At 58.3% G+C, this 23,489-nt stretch overlaps 1 protein-coding gene across 2 annotated transcripts in view; it reads right to left on the reverse strand.

Moving 5' to 3' along the window:
• LOC139763541 (deoxyribonuclease TATDN1) overlaps window positions 1–23,489 on the reverse strand; it is a 505,618-nt gene that overhangs the window by 476,583 nt on the left and 5,546 nt on the right. For both annotated transcript variants that reach the window (XM_071689740.1, XM_071689735.1), the window contains exon 2: window positions 2,808–2,940. The gene's annotated coding sequence lies outside the window, so the exon portion shown is untranslated. The remainder of the gene's footprint in view (window positions 1–2,807; window positions 2,941–23,489) is intronic.

A 23,489-nucleotide genomic window follows, 5' to 3' on the forward strand; every position in this document is an offset into this window, starting at 1 on the left:
AAACGGAACACCCTTGCACTTTCCTCTTGACTTCCTGCCGCTTTCTTTTATACATCTCCCAATCATTTACACTCCTTCCTTGTAAGTATCGTCCAAAAGCCTCTCTTTCCTCTTTCACTAATAACTTTACTTCTTCATCCCACCACTTACTGCCCTTTTTAATCTGCCCACCTCCGACCTTTCTTTTGCCAAATGCATCTCTTGTATATGCTATCACTGCTTCCCTAAATACACCCTATTCCTCCCCCCAATCCCTTTACGTCATTTGTTCTCACCTTTTGCCATTCTACACTCAATCTCTCCTGGTACTTCCTCCCACAAGTCTCCTTTCTAAGCGCACTTACTCTCACCATTCACTTCTCCCCAACATTTTCTCTTCTTTTTTGGAAAACCTCAACAAATCTTCACCTTCGCTTTCACCAGATAATAAGGCATCCCGCAAGCTGCCCCTCTCAGCACATTAACATCCAAAAGTCTCTACCTATCAATTAACACAATCTAATAATGCCCTTTGACCATCTCTCCAACCCACATGTGTATACATACTTATGTATATCTCTCTTTTTAAACTAGTTATTCTCAATCACCAGACTTTCAGCACACAAATTCACAAGCTCTTCACCCTTTCCAATCACAACACTGAATACCCCATGCACACCACTTATACTCGCAACTGCCTCATTACTCACCTTCGCATTTAAATCACCCATCACCAGTGAACTCCGTCTCAAGACATGGAGACCAGTGGGCTCCGTCTCAAGGCATGGAGACCAGTGGACTCCGTCTCAAGGCATGGAGACCAGTGGACTCCGTCTCAAGGCATGGAGACCAGTGGACTCCGTCTCAAGGCATGGAGACCAGTGGACTCCGTCTCAAGGCATGGAGACCAGTGGACTCCGTCTCAAGGCATGGAGACCAGTGGACTCCGTCTCAAGGCATGGAGACCAGTGGACTCCGTCTCAAGGCATGGAGACCAGTGGACTCCGTCTCAAGGCATGGAGACCAGTGGACTCCGTCTCAAGGCATGGAGACCAGTGGACTCCGTCTCAAGGCATGGAGACCAGTGGACTCCGTCTCAAGGCATGGAGACCAGTGGACTCCGTCTCAAGGCATGGAGACTCGTGGACTCCGTCTCAAGGCATGGAGACCAGTGGACTCCGTCTCAAGGCATGGAGACCAGTGGACTCCGTCTCAAGGCATGGAGACCAGTGGACTCCGTCTCAAGGCATGGAGACCAGTGGACTCCGTCTCAAGGCATGGAGACCAGTGGACTCCGTCTCAAGGCATGGAGACCAGTGGACTCCGTCTCAAGGCATGGAGACCAGTGGACTCCGTCTCAAGGCATGGAGACCAGTGGACTCCGTCTCAAGGCATGGAGACCAGTGGACTCCGTCTCAAGGCATGGAGACCAGTGGACTCCGTCTCAAGGCATGGAGACCAGTGGACTCCGTCTCAAGGCATGGAGACCAGTGGATTCCGTCTCAAGGCATGGAGACCAGTGGACTCCGTCTCAAGGCATGGAGACCAGTGGACTCCGTCTCAAGGCATGGAGACCAGTGGACTCCATCTCAAGGCATGGAGGCCAGTGGACTCAGTCTCAAGACATGGACACCAGTGCTCTATGTCAAGACTTGGGATCCAGCGGACTCCGTCTCAATACATGGAAGCCAGCGGACCCCGTCTCCAGACATGATGCCATTGGACCCCGCCTCCAGACCTGGAAGGTAGTAGACTCCGTCTCCGGACATGGATGCCAGTGAACCCAGTCTCCAGACATATAGACCAGTTGACCCCGTCTCCACCTACAAAGACCAGTACACCCCAGACGTGGAAGCTAATGCATCAGTCTCCAGACGTGGAGACCAGTGCACTCTGTCTCCAAATGTGGAGGCCAGTGCACCCCGTCTCCAGACGTGGAGGCCAGTGCGCTCCATCTCCAGACGTGGAAGCCAACCAGAAGATAAGCCCCAAACTGAAGCTTTACCATGAAGCCCCTTTGGCCACACCCAAACCTAACAGAATCGTCTAGCGCCAGCGAAAAAAAGGAAAATCCCAAAGTGGAGCTTTACCATAACTACTCATACGAGTCCTATGGCAACTGAGCAAGACGGAGTCAAAGATTAAACTTTATATCATCCACAAATGTTTAATAACTCTTTCGTTCAACTCGGCACCTTTATCTTTTATATCTGACAAATCAATCATTAAACAAATCATTATATACACAAAACCAAAGAGTCCCACTTCGTTTCTTGCGAATAGTTACAGATAACAGCTTGAAGCTTGGGAGTAAGAGGATTATAAAACACAAAAAAAAACAAACAACAAAAGACTTCCATAGAAGTATAGTGATAAAGAACATTCATTCATGGGAACACGTACGATTCCAGATGGCGAAGTCCCCCTTATGCAGAAGAAAAGTCCCAGAGTGACACTTTAAGTTTGACGACCCTGGCTCCGCCAAACCCCATTAGAATTGTATGTCGTTAGCCAGAACAGAAATCCCATAGTTATACTTTAAGCCTGAGGGCTCATGGACCTCGCAAAACCCGATTGAAATGGTGTGCCGTAAGCCAGAGCAAATGTCTGACGACCCCGGGGCTCCGCCCAACCCGATTAAAATGGTATGGCTCTAGCCAGAAAAAAGAGAAAAAAAAAAAAATCCCTGACAGAAGCTTTAATTTTGATGACCCTGTAGTCTCGATTCAAGGGTTCCTTCCCCTTAGTTTACCCCCTAAGCTCCACCAGCAGGGCGCACTCCTACCCTAGACACCATAGAGAAAACACAAAGTGGAAATATGACTTACCTTGAACGAGGTGATTATACAGCCCCAGTGGAAGCGTTAGGAAGCGATGGGCAAGTTCGTATTGAAGAGCTGGAGATGACTATGGCTGCTCGATCAATCCAAGTTTTCCTTCTGTCCCTTTCCTCGGTTCAGTCTGGAAAGGGGAAAATTTTCTTTCTTTTTACCGTCCTTCCATCACTAGGTAAGTATGATATAATCTTTTGCCAAATTTACTCTCACTGATCTCATGTTTAACAGAATCTCAAAGCCTTTTCAGAGTTCAACCTCGCAATGAGGTATACATACCTCACAAACCCATGAGAACGCAGTGGTTTACGTAGTGGCATCAACCTTAAACCACTCAGAACAAGTGTACACACAAGAAAAAGGTGTGTGACATTTGCACATATCAGCCATTTAGAAAAAAAAGATAAACACATCATAGACTTCAAGTTCATCAAGCACCGTGTGTTTGCCTCCATATAAATGTTTCTTTATGATTTTTTCATAACGAATTTTATGATTGATTCACTGGCACATGAAGTTCATATATTGCACTGCACTATTATGAGAAGAGATATTCCCCACACCGATCTTCAAGGATATTGACCGAGATAAATCATGAACACTGAAGGAGTCACTTTCACACTCACTGAGCTATTTCGCGCCACTAATGCTAAACAAATCAAAGTCACTAGAAATGTGCGCATGCGCCACTTCAGGCCGAGCATGCGCAAGAGGTAAAACTTACTCTGAGCATGCGCAAGAGGTAAAACTTACTCTGAGCATGCGCAAGAGGTAAAACGTGAGCTGAGCATGCGCAAGGGCTGAACCTTACTCTGGGGATGTGCTATAGCCAAAACCTTTCGGCGAGTTAACGCAAATGAGGATGGATTACATTCAAAATGTAAAACGGAAAAAAAAAAATATTAATCATAAGACTCCTGCAAGACATCAAAAGAAAAAAGAAAAAATAATAGATAATGTAACATAGTGTAACTGGTGAAGTACACCAGGAACGAATCCTCTTGTGCGCAGGCTCGGCCAAAATTTCACTTTCGCGCATGCTCAAAGTGAGCTTCACTTCTAGTGCAAGCTTGGCCAAAATTTCCTTTTAGTGCATGCTCAGAGTAAGTTCTACCTCTTGCGCATGCTCAGAGTAAGTTTTTACCTCTTGCGCATGCTCAGAGTAAGTTTTACCTCTTGCGCATGCTCAGAGTAAGTTCTACCTCTTGCGCATGCTCAGAGTAAGTTTTTACCTCTTGCGCATGCTCAGAGTAAGTTCTACCTCTTGCGCAGGCTCAGAGTACGTTTTACAAACAATAAAAATAGCTGTGTTTCTTTGGCTTCTTGTTTGAAATGCTCTGTGGAGCACTGGTACTACATATATACTGTACGTAACGATATGCGAGCATGCTGGAACAACGAAATTATGGGTGATAAGAGAACTTCTAAAAACACACGTGGCTTCGGCGTGTTACTGGACTGGCTGCCTCTTGTGTCCAGACCGCTGCCTTCGGGTTGGCTTTTCTTCACAATTATTTTGACTCAAGCCTCTTAACAATGGCTTCTCGTTGTAAGACTTGTTCACACGACACTGAAAGGCTTGGACAGAAGAGGGCACTAGCAACATTTTCTAGCAGTGAATGCTTCATCGCAACGATTCCTTCACAGTGAATGTATTGAATTGCATCGTCTCCACGCCTTTTATATTGTCACTGTCTCATCTCCCGTACCTCCACAGTCACCTAATCTTACTACATGACAAAGAGTAGAGGATCTTACACGTAAGTGTTCTTTGTAAAAGACAAAGGAAACATTACCCACGTTTTTCCTAAGGTTAAGAAAAGGCAATGTTTCTTCACGTATTTCCTAAAGTTAAGAAAAGGCAATGTTTCTTCACGTTTTTCCTAACTAAAGTTAAGAAAAGGCAATGTTTCTTCACGTTTTTCCTAACTAAAGTTAAGAAAAGGCAATGTTTCTTCACGTTTTTCCTAACTAAAGTTAAGAAAAGGCAATGTTTCTTCACGTTTTTCCTAAAGTTAAGAAAAGGCAATGTTACTTCACGTTTTTCTTAAGGTTAAGAAAAGGCAATGTTTCTTCACGTTTTTCCTAAATTTAAGAAAAGGCAATGTTTCTTCACGTTTTTCCTAAGGTTAAGAAAAGGCAATGTTTCTTCACGTTTTTCCTAAAGTTAAGAAAAGGCAATGTTTCTTCACGTATTTCCTAAGGTTAAGGAAAGGCAATGTTTCTTTCCTACGATAACATGGCGTTAGATAAAGCCATCATGTTAGAACCTTGAAGATTATAAAGGTTTGAAAGTGCTGGTGGGTGATGGTGATTTATTGATCACTGGAAAATACAATTTGATAAACATATGAGAGCAGTGGCAGTCCGGCAAGACGGAGTCAATGATTTCACTTTATAACATCCACGAAGATTTTCATAACTCGCTAGTTTAACTTGGCACTTTTGTGATTAATTAAATTATTCATTAGACAAAATTCTTATATTCGTAAAGCCACATAAGTCCCTCTTAGTTTCTCACAAACACTCACTGATAACAGTTTGAAGCTTGAGGTAAAGAATTTATCATACAAAAAGTAACTGGCTTCTATAAAAGTACGTTGGCAAGGAACATTTATTTATGTAAACAAGTATACAAGTTTCATATGGCGTCGTTCTCTTATGCGTGAAGAAAAGTCCCAAAGCGAAGCTTTAAGTTTGATGACCCGTGGGTCACAGCAAAACCCTATTAAAATGGTCTGGCGTAAAGTTTTATTTTTGATGGCCTGTGGATCCCAGCGATCATATGGTATGCTGATAGCCAGAACAAAATTCCCATAGGGACACCTATACGTTTGAGGGCCCTTGTTTTGTTTACTCCAAATCAGCTGAGCGCGTCGTCTGCAGACCCTGGCAGTGTTGCCAGATACCAGAAAGGTTTTTGGGCAGCCCTAACCATTTTGAGTCTCGCCCATCGCACGATCTTGTCGTTTTAAAAACACGACTCCATGCTTCTGGTCGATTGCAAAAAACTGCTCTGGGGTGTGGTGACGGCCAGAAAGCTGGACTTTAAAATAACGTGCCACAGAGTTGTCAAAAAAAAACCGCCACTAGCGCCAACTTTACCGATAAGCTAGTAACTTGTAAACGAAAATGTGCATGCAGACAGTTCGGGTAAACTTAACTAACTTGAAGGTGATACATCATACAAAATGTCCTTGATGGATGGGTAGGGTAAATCTAAGTAACTTGGCAGTGGTTATTCATAGAATATGTGCTTCATAAAGATGTTACCAGTAGACTCCGTCTCTAGACGTGGAGGCCAGTGGACCCCGTCTCCAGGCGTGGAGGGCAGTGGACCGCGTCTCCGAACGTGAAGGCCAGTGGACCGCGTCTCCAGACGTGGAGGCCAGCGGACACCCCCTGTCTCCAGACGTGGAGGCCAGTGGACCCCGTCTCCAGACGTGGAGGACAGTGGACCCCGTCTCCTCATGTGGAGGCCAGAGGACCGCATCCCCAGGCGAGGAGGCCAGTGAACCCCGTCTCCTCATGTGGAGGCCAGTGGACCCCTGTCTCCAGACGTGGAGGCCAGTGGACCCCGCCTCCAGACGTGGAGGCCAATGGACCGTATCCCCAAGCGTGGAGGCCAGTGGACCCCGTCTCCAGGCATGGAGGCCAGTGGACCCCGTCTCCAGGCGTGGAGGGCAGTGGACCCCGTCTCCAGGCGTGGAGGGCAGTGGACCCCGTCTCCAGGCGTGGAGGGCAGTGGACCCCGTCTCCAGACGTGGAGGCTAGTGGACCCTGTCTCCTCGTGTGGAAGCTAGAGGACTGCGTCTCCAGGCGTGGAGGCCAGTGGACCCCGTCTCCAGGCGTGGAGGCCAGTGGACCCCGCCTCCAGACGTGGATGGCATTGGGCCCCGTCTTCAGGCGTGGAGGCCAGTGGACCCCGTCTCCAGGCGTGGAGGGCAAAGGACCCCGTCTCCAGGCGTGGAGGGTAGTGGACCCCGTCTCCAGGCGTGGAGGGCAGTGGACCCCGTCTTCTCATGTGGAGGCCAGAGGACCGCGTCTCCAGGCGTGGAGACCAGTGGACCCCGTCTCCAGACGTGGAGAGCCAGTGGACCCCTTCTCATGTGGAGGCCAGAGGACTGCGTTTGCAGACGTGGAGGCCAGTGCAATTCGTCTCCAGACGGAGACGCCAGTTCACTCCGTCTTCAGAGGTGGAGGTTGCTGCACTCCGTTTCGAGACGTGGAGGCCAGTGGACTCAGTGTCCAGGCGTTGAGGCCAGTGCACCTCAGTTTTACAGCGTGGGAGTCAGTGCACCTCCGTCTTACGGCATGGAAGTCAGTGCACCTCAGTCTCACGGTGTGGAGACCAGTGCACCTCTATCTCACGATGTGGAGGTCAGAGCACCTCTGTCTCACGGTGTGGAGGCTAGTACACCTCCGTCTCACGGCGTGGAGACCAGTGCACCTCCGTCTCACGGCATGGAAGTCAGTGCACCTCCGTCTCACGGTGTGGAGACCAGTGCACCTCAATCTCACGATGTGGAGGTCAGAGCACCTCTGTCTCGCGGTGTGGAGGCTAGTACACCTCCGTCTCACGGCGTGGAGACCAGTGCCCCCTCCGTCTCACGGCGTGAAGGCCAGTGCACCTCCGTCTCATGGCGTGGAGGCCAGTGCACCTCCGTCTCAGAGCGTGGAGGTCAGTGCACCTCCCTCTCATGGCGTGGAGACCAGTGCACCTCCGTCTCACGGCGGGGAGGTCAGTGCACCTCCGTCTCGCGGCATGGAGGCCAGTGCACCTCTCTCTCACGGCATGGAGGCCAGTGCACCACCGTCTCACGGCGTGGAGACCAGTGCATCTCCGTCTCACGGCGTGGAGGCCAATGCATGTCTCACGGCGTGGAGGTCAGCGCATCTCTGCTCCACGGCTTGGAGACCAGTGGACCTCCGTCTCACGGCGTGGAGGCCAGTGCACCTCCGTCTCAGAGCGTGGAGGTCAGTGCACCTCCCTCTCACGGCTTGGAGACCAGTGCACCTCCGTATCACGGCGTGGAGACCAGTGCACCTCCGTCTCACGGCGTGGAGACCAGTGCACCTCCGTCTCACGGCGTGGAGACCAGTGCACCTCCGTCTCACGGCGTGGAGGCCAGTGCACCTCCGTCTCACGGCGTGGAGGCCAGTGCACCTCCGTCTCACTGCGTGGAGACCAGTGCACCTCCGTCTCACGGCGTGGAGGCCAGTGCACCTCCGTCTCACGGCGTGGAGGCCAGTGCACCTCCGTCTCACGGCGTGGAGGCCAGTGCACCTCCGTCTCAGAGCGTGGAGGTCAGTGCACCTCCCTCTCATGACGTGGAGACCAGTGCACCTCCGTCTCACGGTGTGGAGGCCAGTGCACCTCCGTCTCAGAGCGTGAAGACCAGTGCACCTTCGTCTCACGGCGTGGAGGCCAGTGCATCTCCGTCTCAGAGCGTGGAGGTGAGTGCACCTCCCTCTCACGGCGTGGAGACCAGTGCACCTCTGTCTTACGGCGTGGAGGTCAGTGCACCTCCCTCTCATGGTGTGGAGGCTTTGCACCTCCCTCTCACGGAGTGAAGGCCAGTGCACCTCCGTCTCAAGGCGTGGAGACCAGTGCACCTCTGTCTCACGGCGTGGAGACCAATGCACCTCCGTCTTACGGCGTGGAGGCCAGTGCGCCTCCGTCTCAAGGCGTGGAGGCCAGTGCGCCTCCGTCTCAAGGCGTGGAGGCCAGTGCGCCTCCGTCTTACGGCGTGGAGGCCAGTGCACCTTCGTCTCACGGCATGGAGGCCAGTGCATCTCCCTCGAACGGCGTGGAGACCAGTACACCTCCGTCTCACGGCGTGGAGGTCAGTGCACCTCTGCCTCACGGCGTGGAGACCAGCGCACTTCCGTCTCACTGCATGGAGGTCAGTGCATCTCCGTTTCACGGGGTGGAGACCATTGCACCTCCGACTCACGGCGTGGAGGCCAGTGCACCTCCGTCTCACGGCGTGGAGGTTAGTGCACCTCTGCCTCACGGCGTGGAGGTCAGTGCACCTCTCCATCAACGGCGTGGAGACCAGTGCACCTCCCTCTCACGGCATGGAGACCAGTACACCTCTGTCTCACGGCGTGGAGGCCAGTGCACATCCGTCTCACGGAGTGGAGACCAGTGCACCTCTGCCTCACGGCGTGGAGACCACTGCACCTCCGACTCACGGCGTGGAGGTCAGTGCACCTCTTCATCAACGGCGTGGAGACCAGTGCACCTCCCTATCACGGCGTGGAGATCAGTACACCTCCGTCTCACGGCGTGGAGATCAGTGCACTTCCCTCTCACGGCGTGGAGACCAATACACCTCAGTCTCACGGCGTGGAGATCAGTGCACTTACCTCTCATGGCGTGGAGACCAGTGCACCCTCGTCTCACGGAGTGGAGGTCAGTGCATCTCTGCCTTACGGCGTGGAGGTCAGTGCACCTCTGTCTCACGGCGTGGAGACCAGTGCACCTCCATCTCGCGGCGTGGAGGCCAGTGCACCTTCCTCTCACGGCGTGAAGACTAGCGCACCCCTCTCACGGCGTGGAGACCAGTGCACCTTCCTCTCACGACGTGGAGGCCAGTGCACCTCTGTCTCATGACGTGGAGGTCAGTGAACCTCTGCCTCATGGCATGGAGACTAGTGCACCTTCATCTCACGGCGAGGAGGCCAGTGCTCTTCCGTCTTACGGCGTGGAGGCCAGTGCACCTCCGTTTCAAAGCGTGGAGGTCAGTGCACCTCCCTCTCACGGCGTGGAGACCAGTGCACCTCTGTCTCACGGCGTGGAGGTCAGTGCACCTCTGCCTCACAGCGTGGAGACAAGCGCACTTCCGTCTCACGGCGTGGAGATTAGTGCACCTCTGCCTCAAGGCGTGGAGGCCAGTGAACCTCTGCCTCACGGCGTGAAGACCAGTGCACCTCCGACTCACGGCGTGGAGACCAGTGCACCTTCGTCTCATGGCGTGGAGACCAGTGCACCTCCATCTTACGGCGTGGAGACCAGTGCACCTCCGTCTCTCGTATGGAGACCAGTGCACCTCCCTCTCACGCGTGAAGGCCAGTGCACCTCCGTCTCACGGCGTGGAGCCCAGTGCACCTTCCTCTAACGACGTGGAAGCCAGTGCACCTCCCTCTCACGGCGTGGAGGCTTTGCACCTCCGTCGCACGGCGTGGAGAACAGTTTATCTCTGTCTCACGGCGTGGAGACCAGTGCACCTCTGTGTCACGGCGTGGAGGTCAGTGCATCCCCATCTCACGACGTGGAGACCAGTGCACCTCCGTCTCACGGAGTGGAGGCCAGTGCACCTCCGTCTCATGGCGTGGAGGTCAATGAACCTCTGCCTCATGGCATGGAGACCAGTGCACCTCCGTCGCACGGCGTGGAGAACAGTTTATCTCCGTCTCATGGCGTGGAGACCAGTGCACCTCTGTCTCACGGCGTGGAGGCCAGTGCACCTCCCTCTCACGGCGTGGGGACCAGTGTACCTCCGTCTTACGGCGTGGAGGCCAGTGCGCCTCCGTCTCACGGTGCGGAGGCCAGTGCGCCTCCGTCTCACGGCGCGGGGGCCAGTGCGCCTCCGTCTCATGGCGTGGAGGCCAGTGCACCTCCCTCTAACGGCGTGGAAACCAGTACACCTCCGTCTCACGGCGTGGAGGCCAGTGCACCCTTGCATCACGGAGTGGAGACCAGTGCACTTCCGTCTTATGGCGTGGAGGCCACTGCACCTCTGTCTCACGGCGTGGAGGTAAGTGCACCTTTGCCTCACGGCGTGGAGACCAGTGTACCTCCGTCTTACGGCGTGGAGGCCAGTGCGCCTCCGTCTCACGGCGCGGAGGCCAGTGCGCCTCCGTCTCACGGCGCGGGGGCCAGTGCGCCTCCGTCTTAAGGCGTGGAGACCAGTGCACCTCCGTCTCACGGCGTGGAGGCCAGTGCACCTCCCTCTAACGGCGTGGAAACCAGTACACCTCCGTTTCACGGCGTGGAGGCCAGTGCACCCTTGCATCACGGAGTGGAGACCAGTGCACTTCCGTCTTATGGCGTGGAGGCCACTGCACCTCTGTCTCACGGCGTGGAGGTAAGTGCACCTTTGCCTCACGGCGTGGAGACCAGTACACCTCCGTCTCACGGCGTGGAGGCCAGTGCACCTCTGTCTCACGGCGTGGAGGTCAATGCACCTTTGCATCAACGGCATGGAGACCAGTGCACTTCCCTCTCACGGCATGGAGACCAGTACACCTCTGTCTCACGGCATTGAGGCCAGTGCACCTCTGTCTCACGGCATGGAGGCCAGTGCACCTCTGCCTCACGGCGTGGAGACCAGTGCACCTCCGACTAATAGCGTGGAGACCAGTGCACCTTCGTCTCACGGAGTGGAGACCAGTGCACCTCCATCTTACGGCGTGGAGACCAGTGCACATACGTCTCACGGCGTGGAGACCAGTGCACCTCCGTCTCACGGCGTGGAGATCAGTGCACTTCCCTCTCACGGCGTGGAGACCAATACACCTCAGTCTCACGGCGTGGAGATCAGTGCACTTACCTCTCATGGCGTGGAGACCAGTGCACCCTCGTCTCACGGAGTGGAGGTCAGTGCATCTCTGCCTTACGGCGTGGAGGTCAGTGCACCTCTGTCTCACGGCGTGGAGACCAGTGCACCTCCATCTCGCGGCGTGGAGGCCAGTGCACCTTCCTCTCACGGCGTGAAGACTAGCGCACCCCTCTCACGGCGTGGAGACCAGTGCACCTTCCTCTCACGACGTGGAGGCCAGTGCACCTCTGTCTCATGACGTGGAGGTCAGTGAACCTCTGCCTCATGGCATGGAGACTAGTGCACCTTCATCTCACGGCGAGGAGGCCAGTGCTCTTCCGTCTTACGGCGTGGAGGCCAGTGCACCTCCGTTTCAAAGCGTGGAGGTCAGTGCACCTCCCTCTCACGGCGTGGAGACCAGTGCACCTCTGTCTCACGGCGTGGAGGTCAGTGCACCTCTGCCTCACAGCGTGGAGACAAGCGCACTTCCGTCTCACGGCGTGGAGATTAGTGCACCTCTGCCTCAAGGCGTGGAGGCCAGTGAACCTCTGCCTCACGGCGTGAAGACCAGTGCACCTCCGACTCACGGCGTGGAGACCAGTGCACCTTCGTCTCATGGCGTGGAGACCAGTGCACCTCCATCTTACGGCGTGGAGACCAGTGCACCTCCGTCTCTCGTATGGAGACCAGTGCACCTCCCTCTCACGCGTGAAGGCCAGTGCACCTCCGTCTCACGGCGTGGAGCCCAGTGCACCTTCCTCTAACGACGTGGAAGCCAGTGCACCTCCCTCTCACGGCGTGGAGGCTTTGCACCTCCGTCGCACGGCGTGGAGAACAGTTTATCTCTGTCTCACGGCGTGGAGACCAGTGCACCTCTGTGTCACGGCGTGGAGGTCAGTGCATCCCCATCTCACGACGTGGAGACCAGTGCACCTCCGTCTCACGGAGTGGAGGCCAGTGCACCTCCGTCTCATGGCGTGGAGGTCAATGAACCTCTGCCTCATGGCATGGAGACCAGTGCACCTCCGTCGCACGGCGTGGAGAACAGTTTATCTCCGTCTCATGGCGTGGAGACCAGTGCACCTCTGTCTCACGGCGTGGAGGCCAGTGCACCTCCCTCTCACGGCGTGGGGACCAGTGTACCTCCGTCTTACGGCGTGGAGGCCAGTGCGCCTCCGTCTCACGGTGCGGAGGCCAGTGCGCCTCCGTCTCACGGCGCGGGGGCCAGTGCGCCTCCGTCTCATGGCGTGGAGGCCAGTGCACCTCCCTCTAACGGCGTGGAAACCAGTACACCTCCGTCTCACGGCGTGGAGGCCAGTGCACCCTTGCATCACGGAGTGGAGACCAGTGCACTTCCGTCTTATGGCGTGGAGGCCACTGCACCTCTGTCTCACGGCGTGGAGGTAAGTGCACCTTTGCCTCACGGCGTGGAGACCAGTGTACCTCCGTCTTACGGCGTGGAGGCCAGTGCGCCTCCGTCTCACGGCGCGGAGGCCAGTGCGCCTCCGTCTCACGGCGCGGGGGCCAGTGCGCCTCCGTCTTAAGGCGTGGAGACCAGTGCACCTCCGTCTCACGGCGTGGAGGCCAGTGCACCTCCCTCTAACGGCGTGGAAACCAGTACACCTCCGTCTCACGGCGTGGAGGCCAGTGCACCCTTGCATCACGGAGTGGAGACCAGTGCACTTCCGTCTTATGGCGTGGAGGCCACTGCACCTCTGTCTCACGGCGTGGAGGTAAGTGCACCTTTGCCTCACGGCGTGGAGACCAGTACACCTCCGTCTCACGGCGTGGAGGCCAGTGCACCTCTGTCTCACGGCGTGGAGGTCAATGCACCTTTGCATCAACGGCATGGAGACCAGTGCACTTCCCTCTCACGGCATGGAGACCAGTACACCTCTGTCTCACGGCATTGAGGCCAGTGCACCTCTGTCTCACGGCATGGAGGCCAGTGCACCTCTGCCTCACGGCGTGGAGACCAGTGCACCTCCGACTAATAGCGTGGAGACCAGTGCACCTTCGTCTCACGGAGTGGAGACCAGTGCACCTCCATCTTACGGCGTGGAGACCAGTGCACATACGTCTCACGGCGTGGAGACCAGTGCACCTCCGTCTCAAGGCATGGAGACCAGTGCACCTCCATCTTACGGCGTGGAGACCAGTGCACATACGTCTCTCGTCGTGGAGGCTTTGCACCTCCGTCGCACGGCGTGGAGAACAGTGCATCTCCCTCTCACGGCATGGAGACCAGTGCACCTCCATCTTACGGCGTGGAGACCAGTGCACATACGTCTCACGGCGTGGAGGCTTTGCACCTCCGTCGCACGGCGTGGAGAACAGTGCATCTCCCTCTCACGGCATGGAGACCAGTGCACATCTGCCTCATGGCGTGGAGACCAGTGCACTTCCGTCTCTCGTATGGAGACCAGTGCACCTCCCTCTCACGCGTGATGACCAGTGCACTTCCCTCTCGCAGCGTGGAGACCAGTGCACCTTCCTCTCACGGCGTGGAGACTAGCGCACCTGCCTCTCACGGCGTGGAGACCAGTGCACCTTTCTCTCACGGCATGGAGGCCAGTGCACCTCCGTCTCATGGAGTGGAGGTCAGTGAACCTCTGCCTCATGGCATGGAGAAACGTGCACCATCATTTCACGGCGTGGAGGCTTTGCACCTCCAACGCACGGCGTGGAGAACAGTGCATCTCCGACCGCACGGCGTGGAGGCCAGAGCACCTCCGTCTCAGAGCGTGGAGGTTAGTGCCCCTCCCTCTCACGGCGTGGAGACCAGTGCACCTCCGTCTCACGGCGTGGAGGCCAGTGCACCTCCGTCTCAGAGCGTGGAGACCAATGGACCTCTGTCTCACGGCGTGGAGAACAGTGCACCTCCGTCTTACGGCGTGGAGGCCAGTGCGCCTCCGTCTCACGGAGTGGAGGCCAGTGCGCTTCCGTCTTACGGCGTGGAGGCCACTGCACCTCCGTCTCACGGCATGGAGGCCAGTGCACCTCCGTCTCACGGCGTGGAGGCCAGTGCACTTCCGTCTCAGAGCGTGGAGACCAGTGCACCTCTGTCTCACGGCGTGGAGACCAGTGCACCTCCGTCTTACGGCGTGGAGGCCAGTGCGCCTCCGTCTCACGGCGTGGAGGCCAGTGCGCTTCCGTCTTACGGCGTGGAAACCAGTACACCTCCGTCTCACGGTGTGGAGGCCAGTACACCTCTGTCTCACGGCGTGGAGGTCAGTGCACCTCCGTCTCATGGCGTGGAGGTCAATGAACCTCTGCCTCATGGCATGGAGACCAGTGCACCTCCGTCGCACGGCGTGGAGAACAGTTTATCTCCGTCTCATGGCGTGGAGACCAGTGCACCTCTGTCTCACGGCGTGGAGGCCAGTGCACCTCCCTCTCACGGCGTGGGGACCAGTGTACCTCCGTCTTACGGCGTGGAGGCCAGTGCGCCTCCGTCTCACGGTGCGGAGGCCAGTGCGCCTCCGTCTCACGGCGCGGGGGCCAGTGCGCCTCCGTCTCATGGCGTGGAGGCCAGTGCACCTCCCTCTAACGGCGTGGAAACCAGTACACCTCCGTCTCACGGCGTGGAGGCCAGTGCACCCTTGCATCACGGAGTGGAGACCAGTGCACTTCCGTCTTATGGCGTGGAGGCCACTGCACCTCTGTCTCACGGCGTGGAGGTAAGTGCACCTTTGCCTCACGGCGTGGAGACCAGTGTACCTCCGTCTTACGGCGTGGAGGCCAGTGCGCCTCCGTCTCACGGCGCGGAGGCCAGTGCGCCTCCGTCTCACGGCGCGGGGGCCAGTGCGCCTCCGTCTTAAGGCGTGGAGACCAGTGCACCTCCGTCTCACGGCGTGGAGGCCAGTGCACCTCCCTCTAACGGCGTGGAAACCAGTACACCTCCGTTTCACGGCGTGGAGGCCAGTGCACCCTTGCATCACGGAGTGGAGACCAGTGCACTTCCGTCTTATGGCGTGGAGGCCACTGCACCTCTGTCTCACGGCGTGGAGGTAAGTGCACCTTTGCCTCACGGCGTGGAGACCAGTACACCTCCGTCTCACGGCGTGGAGGCCAGTGCACCTCTGTCTCACGGCGTGGAGGTCAATGCACCTTTGCATCAACGGCATGGAGACCAGTGCACTTCCCTCTCACGGCATGGAGACCAGTACACCTCTGTCTCACGGCATTGAGGCCAGTGCACCTCTGTCTCACGGCATGGAGGCCAGTGCACCTCTGCCTCACGGCGTGGAGACCAGTGCACCTCCGACTAATAGCGTGGAGACCAGTGCACCTTCGTCTCACGGAGTGGAGACCAGTGCACCTCCATCTTACGGCGTGGAGACCAGTGCACATACGTCTCACGGCGTGGAGACCAGTGCACCTCCGTCTCAAGGCATGGAGACCAGTGCACCTCCATCTTACGGCGTGGAGACCAGTGCACATACGTCTCTCGTCGTGGAGGCTTTGCACCTCCGTCGCACGGCGTGGAGAACAGTGCATCTCCCTCTCACGGCATGGAGACCAGTGCACCTCCATCTTACGGCGTGGAGACCAGTGCACATACGTCTCACGGCGTGGAGGCTTTGCACCTCCGTCGCACGGCGTGGAGAACAGTGCATCTCCCTCTCACGGCATGGAGACCAGTGCACATCTGCCTCATGGCGTGGAGACCAGTGCACTTCCGTCTCTCGTATGGAGACCAGTGCACCTCCCTCTCACGCGTGATGACCAGTGCACTTCCCTCTCGCAGCGTGGAGACCAGTGCACCTTCCTCTCACGGCGTGGAGACTAGCGCACCTGCCTCTCACGGCGTGGAGACCAGTGCACCTTTCTCTCACGGCATGGAGGCCAGTGCACCTCCGTCTCATGGAGTGGAGGTCAGTGAACCTCTGCCTCATGGCATGGAGAAACGTGCACCATCATTTCACGGCGTGGAGGCTTTGCACCTCCAACGCACGGCGTGGAGAACAGTGCATCTCCGTCTCACGGCGTGGAGACCAGTGTACCTCTGTCTCACGGCGTGGAGGCCAGTGCACCTCCGTCTCAGAGCGTGGAGGTTAGTGCCCCTCCCTCTCACGGCGTGGAGACCAGTGCACCTCCGTCTCACGGCGTGGAGGCCAGTGCACCTCCGTCTCAGAGCGTGGGAGACCAATGGACCTCTGTCTCACGGCGTGGAGAACAGTGCACCTCCGTCTTACCGGCGTGGAGGCCAGTGCGCCTCCGTCTCACGGAGTGGAGGCCAGTGCGCTTCCGTCTTACGGCGTGGAGGCCACTGCACCTCCGTCTCACGGCAATGGAGGGCCAGTGCACCTCCGTCTCACGGCGTGGAGGCCAGTGCACTTCCGTCTCAGAGCGTGGAGACCAGTGCACCTCTGTCTCACGGCGTGGAGACCAGTGCACCTCCGTCTTACGGCGTGGAGGCCAGTGCGCCTCCGTCTCACGGCGTGGAGGCCAGTGCGCTTCCGTCTTACGGCGTGGAACAGTACACCTCCGTCTCACGGTGTGGAGGCCAGTACACCTCTGTCTCACGGCGTGGAGGTCAGTGCACCTCCGTCTCACGGCGTGGAGACCAGTGCACCTCTGTCTCACGGCGTGGAGACCAGTGCACCTCTGTCTTATGGCGTGGAGGCCAGTGCGCCTCCGTCTCACGGCGTTGTAGGCCAGTGCGCCTCCGTCTCACGGTGTGGAGGCCAGTGCACCTCCGTCTCACGGCGTGGAGGCCAGTGCACCTCCGTCGCACGGCGTGGAGACCAATGCATCTCCGCCTCACGGCGTGGAGACTAGTGCACCTCCGCCTCACGGCGTGGAGACTAGTGCACCTCCCTCTCACGGCGTGGAGACCAGTGCACCTTCCTCTCAGCTTGGAGACCAGAGCAACTCTCTCTCACGGCGTGGAGGCCAAGTGCACCTCCTCTCACGGCGTGGAGGCCAGTGCACCTCCTCTCACGGCGTGGAGGACCAGTGCACCTCCCTCTACGGCGTGGAGACCAGTGCACCTCCCTCTCACGGCGTGGAGACCAGTGCACCTCGTTCAAGGCATGGAGACCAGTGCACCTCCATCTTACGGCGTGGAGACCAGGTCTCTCGTTGAGTTGCACCCCGTGCCGCGTGGAGAACTGATCCCTCTCACGCATGGACCAGTGCACCTCACTTACGGGTGAGACCGTGCACATACGTCTCACGGCTGGGGCTTGCACTCGCGCAGGGTGGAAACTGCATCTCCCTCCACGGCATGGAGACGTGCACATCTGCCCATGGGACCATGCACTTCCGCCTCGTATGAGACATCACTCCCTTCACCGGAACAGTGCATTCCTCTCGAGGTGAACCATGACTTCCTCTCAGGCGTGGAGATAGCGCACCTCCTCTACGCGTGGAGACCAGTGCCCTTTCTCCGATGGAGGCCAGCACCCGTCTCATGGATGGAGGTCAGGAACCTCTGCTCATGCAGGAAAACTCACCACATCCGGCGTGGAGGCTTTGCACCTCCACGCACGGCGTGGAGAACAGTGCATCTCCGTCTCACGGCGTGGAGACCAGTGTACCTCTGTCTCACGGCGTGGAGGCCAGTGCACCTCCGTCTCAGAGCGTGGAGGTTAGTGCCCCTCCCTCTCACGGCGTGGAGACCAGTGCACCTCCGTCTCACGGCGTGGAGGCCAGTGCACCTCCGTCTCAGAGCGTGGAGACCAATGGACCTCTGTCTCACGGCGTGGAGAACAGTGCACCTCCGTCTTACGGCGTGGAGGCCAGTGCGCCTCCGTCTCACGGAGTGGAGGCCAGTGCGCTTCCGTCTTACGGCGTGGAGGCCACTGCACCTCCGTCTCACGGCATGGAGGCCAGTGCACCTCCGTCTCACGGCGTGGAGGCCAGTGCACTTCCGTCTCAGAGCGTGGAGACCAGTGCACCTCTGTCTCACGGCGTGGAGACCAGTGCACCTCCGTCTTACGGCGTGGAGGCCAGTGCTCCTCCGTCTCACGGCGTGGAGGCCAGTGCGCTTCCGTCTTACGGCGTGGATACCAGTACACCTCCGTCTCACGGTGTGGAGGCCAGTACACCTCTGTCTCACGGGTGGAGGTCAGTGCACCTCCGTCTCATGGCTTTGGAGGTCAATGAACCTCTGCTCATGGCATGGAGGACCAGTGCACCTCCGTCGCACGGCGTGGAGAACAGTATTTCTCCGTCTCATGGCGTGGAGACCAGTGCACCTCGTCTCACGGCGTGGAGGCCATGCACCTCCCTCTCACGGCGTGGGGACCAGTGTACCTCCGTCTTACGGCGTGGAGGCCAGTGCGCCTCCGTCTCACGGTGCGGGAGGCCAGTGCCCTCCGTCTCACGGCGCGGGGCCAGTGCGCCTCCGCTCATGGCGTGGAGGCCAGTGCACCTCCCTCTAACGGCGTGGAAACCAGTACACCTCCGTCTCACGGCGTGGAGGCAGCCTCACCCTGCATCACGGAGTGGAGACCAGTGCACTTCCGTCTCGGTGGGGAGCCACGCACCTCCTGTCTCACGGCGGGAGGAGTGCCCTTCTGCCTCACGGGCGTGGAACCAGTGTACCTCCGTCTTACGGCGTGGAGGCCAGTGCGCCTCCGTCTCACGGCGCGGAGGCCAGTGCGCCTCCTCTACGGCGGGGGCCAGTGCGCCTCCGTCTTAAGGCGTGGAGACCAGTGCACCTCCGTCTCACGGCGTGGGGGCCAGTGCACCTCCCTCTAACGGCGTGGAAGCCAGTACACCTCCGTTCACGGCGTGGAGGCCAGTGCACCTGCATCACGGAGTGGAGACCAGTGCACTTCCGTCTTATGGCGCTAGGAGGCCACTGCCCTCGTTCACGGCGTGGAGTAAGTGCACCTTGCCTCACGGCGTGGCAGCATCATTCCCCTCCGTCTCACCGGCGTGGAGGCCAGTGACCTCTTCTCACGGCGTGGAGGCCAATGCACCTTTGCTCAACGGCATGGAGACCAGTGCACTTTCCCCGTACGGCAGGAACCAGTACAACCTCTCTCACCGGCATTGAGACCAGCGCACTTCCGTCTCACGGCGTGGAGGCCAGTGCACCTCTGTCTCACGGTGTGGAGGTTAGCGCACCTCTGCCTCACGGCGTGGAGGTCAGTGCACCTTCGTCTCACGGCGTGGTGACCAGTGAACTTCCCTTCACGGCATGGAGACCAATACACCTCTGTCTCACGGCGTGGAGGACAGCACACCTCCGTCTCATGGAGTGGAGATCAGTGCACCTTTGCCTCACACCGTGGAGACCAGTGCACCTCCGACTTACGGCGTGGAGACCAGTGCACCTTCGTCACACGGCGTGGTGACCAGTGCACTTCCCTCTCACGGCGTGGAGACCAGTACACCTCCGTCTCACGGCGTGGAGATCAGTGCACTTCCCTCTCACGGCGTGGAGACCAGTGCACCCTCGTCTCACGGAGTGGAGGTCAGTGCACCCTCGTCTCACGGAGTGGAGGTCAATGCATCTCTGCCTTACGGCGTGGAGGTCAGTGCACCTCTGTCTCACGGAGTGGAGACCAGTGCACCCTCGTCTCACGGAGTGGAGGTCAATGCATCTCTGCCTTACGGCGTGGAGGTCAGTGCACCTCTGTCTCACGGAGTGGAGACCAGTGCACCTCCGTCTCACGGCGTGGAGACCAGTGCACCTTCGTCTCGCGGCGTGGAGGCCAGTGTACCTCTGTCTCAAGGTGTGGAGGCCAGTGCACCTTCGTCTCACGGATTGGAGGTCAGTGCACCTCTGCCTCACGACTTGGAGACCAGTGCACCTGTGTTTCACGGCGTGGAGACCAGTGCTCCTTCGTCTCACGGCGTGGAGGTCAGTGCACCTACTTCTTACGGTGTGGAGGCCAATGCACCTCCATCTCACGGCGTGGAGACCAGTGCACCTCCGTATCACTGCGTGGAGTCCAGTGCAACTCTGTTTCACGGCGTGGAGACCAGTGCACCTACGCCTCACGGCGTGGAGGCCAGTGCACCTCCATATCACGGCGTGGAGACCAGTGCACCTCTGTCTCATGGTGTGGAGGTCAGTGAACCTCTGCCTCATGTCCTGGAGACCAGTGGACCTTCATCTCACGGCGTGGAGGCTTTGCATCTCCGTCGCACGGCGTGGAGACCAATGCATCTTCGCCTCACGGCGTGGAGACCATTGCACTTCCCTCTCACGGCGTGGAGACAAGTGCACCTTCCTCTCACAGCGTGGAGACCAGCGCACCTGCCTCTCACGGCGTGGAGGCCAGTGCACCTCTCTCTCACGGAGTGGAGGCCAGTGCACCTCCCTCTCTCTCACGGAGTGGAGGCCAGTGCACCTCCCTCTCACGGAGTAGAGGCCAGTGCACCTCCGTCTCACGGCTTGGAGGACAATGCATCTGTCTCACGGCGTGGAGGTCAGTGCATCTATGCCTCACGGCGTGGAGGTCAGTGCACCTCCGTCTCACGGCGTGGAGACCAGTGCACCTTCGTCTCATGGCTTGGAGCCCAGTGCACCTCCCTCTCACGGCGTGGAGACCAGTGCACCTCTGTCTCAAGGCGTGGAGGTCAGTGCACCTCCCTATCACGGCGTGGAGGCTTTGCACCTCCGTCTCACGGAGTGGAGGCCAGTGCACCTCCGTCTCACGGCGTGGAGACCAGTGCACCTCTGTCTCACGGTGTGGAGATCAGTGCACCTCCGTCTTACGGCGTGGAGGGCGGTGCGCCTCCGTCTCACGGCTTGGAGGCCAGTTCTCCTCCGTCTTACGGCGTGGAGGCCAGTGCACCTCCGTCTCACGGCGTGGAGGACAGTGCACCTCCATCTCACGGTGTGGAGGCCAATGCAACTCCGTCTCACTCTGTGGAGACCAGCGCACCTCCGTCTCAGAGCGTGGAGGAAAGTGCACCTACTCCCACGGCGTGGAGACCAGTGCACCTTCGTCTCACAGCGTGGAGGCCAGTGCACCTCCGTCTCTGAGCGTAGAGGTCAGTGCACCTCCCTCTCACGGCGTGAAGACCAGTGCACCTCTGTCTCACGGCGTGGAGGTCAGTGCACCTCCCTCTCACGGCGTGGAGGCTTTGCACCTTCGTCTCACGGAGTGGAGGCCAGTGCACCCCCGTCTCTCGGCGTGGAGACCAGTGCACCTCTGTCTCACGGCGTGGAGACCAGTACACCTCCGTGTTACGGCGTGGAGGCCAGTGCGCCTCCATCTCAGAGCGTGGAGGCCAGTGCGCCTCCGTCTTACGGCGTGGAGGCCAGTGCACCTCCGTCTCACGGCGTGGAAGCCAGTGCACCTCTGTCTCACGGCGTGGAGACCAGCGTACTTCCGTCTCACGGCGTGGAGACCAGTGCACCTCCGACTCACGGCGTGGAGACCAGTGCACCTCCGACTCACGGCGTGGAGGCCAGTGCACCTCCGACTCACGGCGTGGAGACCAGTGCACCTTCGTCTCACGGTGTGGAGACCAGTGCACTTCCTTCTCACGGCGTGGAGACCAGTACACCTCCGTCTCACGGCGTGGAGACCAGTACACCTCCCTCTCACGGCGTGAAGACCAGTACACCTCCGTCTCACGGCGTGGAGATCAGTGCACTTCCCTCTCACGGCGTGGAGACCAGTGCACGCTCGTCTCACGGAGTGGAGGTCAGTGCATCTCTGCTTTACGGCGTGGAGGTCAGTGCACCTCTGTCTCACGGAGTGGAGACCAGTGCACCCTCGTCTCACGGAGTGGAGGTCAATGCATCTCTGCCTTACGGCGTGGAGGTCAGTGCACCTCTGTCTCACGGAGTGGAGACCAGTGCACCTCCGTCTCACGGCGTGGAGACCAGTGCACCTTCGTCTCGCGGCGTGGAGGCCAGTGTACCTCTGTCTCAAGGTGTGGAGGCCAGTGCACCTTCGTCTCACGGATTGGAGGTCAGTGCACCTCTGCCTCACGACTTGGAGACCAGTGCACCTGTGTTTCACGGCGTGGAGACCAGTGCTCCTTCGTCTCACGGCGTGGAGGTCAGTGCACCTACTTCTTACGGTGTGGAGGCCAATGCACCTCCATCTCACGGCGTGGAGACCAGTGCACCTCCGTATCACTGCGTGGAGTCCAGTGCAACTCTGTTTCACGGCGTGGAGACCAGTGCACCTACGCCTCACGGCGTGGAGGCCAGTGCACCTCCATATCACGGCGTGGAGACCAGTGCACCTCTGTCTCATGGTGTGGAGGTCAGTGAACCTCTGCCTCATGTCCTGGAGACCAGTGGACCTTCATCTCACGGCGTGGAGGCTTTGCATCTCCGTCGCACGGCGTGGAGACCAATGCATCTTCGCCTCACGGCGTGGAGACCATTGCACTTCCCTCTCACGGCGTGGAGACAAGTGCACCTTCCTCTCACAGCGTGGAGACCAGCGCACCTGCCTCTCACGGCGTGGAGGCCAGTGCACCTCTCTCTCACGGAGTGGAGGCCAGTGCACCTCCCTCTCTCTCACGGAGTGGAGGCCAGTGCACCTCCCTCTCACGGAGTAGAGGCCAGTGCACCTCCGTCTCACGGCTTGGAGGACAATGCATCTGTCTCACGGCGTGGAGGTCAGTGCATCTATGCCTCACGGCGTGGAGGTCAGTGCACCTCCGTCTCACGGCGTGGAGACCAGTGCACCTTCGTCTCATGGCTTGGAGCCCAGTGCACCTCCCTCTCACGGCGTGGAGACCAGTGCACCTCTGTCTCAAGGCGTGGAGGTCAGTGCACCTCCCTATCCCTCTCACGGCGTGGAGGCTTTGCACCTCCGTCTCACGGAGTGGAGGCCAGTGCACCTCCGTCTCACGGCGTGGAGACCAGTGCACCTCTGTCTCACGGCGTGGAGATCAGTGCACCTCCGTCTTACGGCGTGGAGGGCGGTGCGCCTCCGTCTCACGGCTTGGAGGCCAGTTCTCCTCCGTCTTACGGCGTGGAGGCCAGTGCACCTCCGTCTCACGGCGTGGAGGACAGTGCACCTCCATCTCACGGTGTGGAGGCCAATGCAACTCCGTCTCACTCTGTGGAGACCAGCGCACCTCCGTCTCAGAGCGTGGAGGAAAGTGCACCTACTCCCACGGCGTGGAGACCAGTGCACCTTCGTCTCACAGCGTGGAGGCCAGTGCACCTCCGTCTCTGAGCGTAGAGGTCAGT

The sequence above is a fragment of the Panulirus ornatus genome, chromosome 47 (genome assembly GCF_036320965.1).
Source record: "Panulirus ornatus isolate Po-2019 chromosome 47, ASM3632096v1, whole genome shotgun sequence".
NCBI classification, from domain to species: Eukaryota; Metazoa; Arthropoda; class Malacostraca; order Decapoda; family Palinuridae; genus Panulirus; species Panulirus ornatus.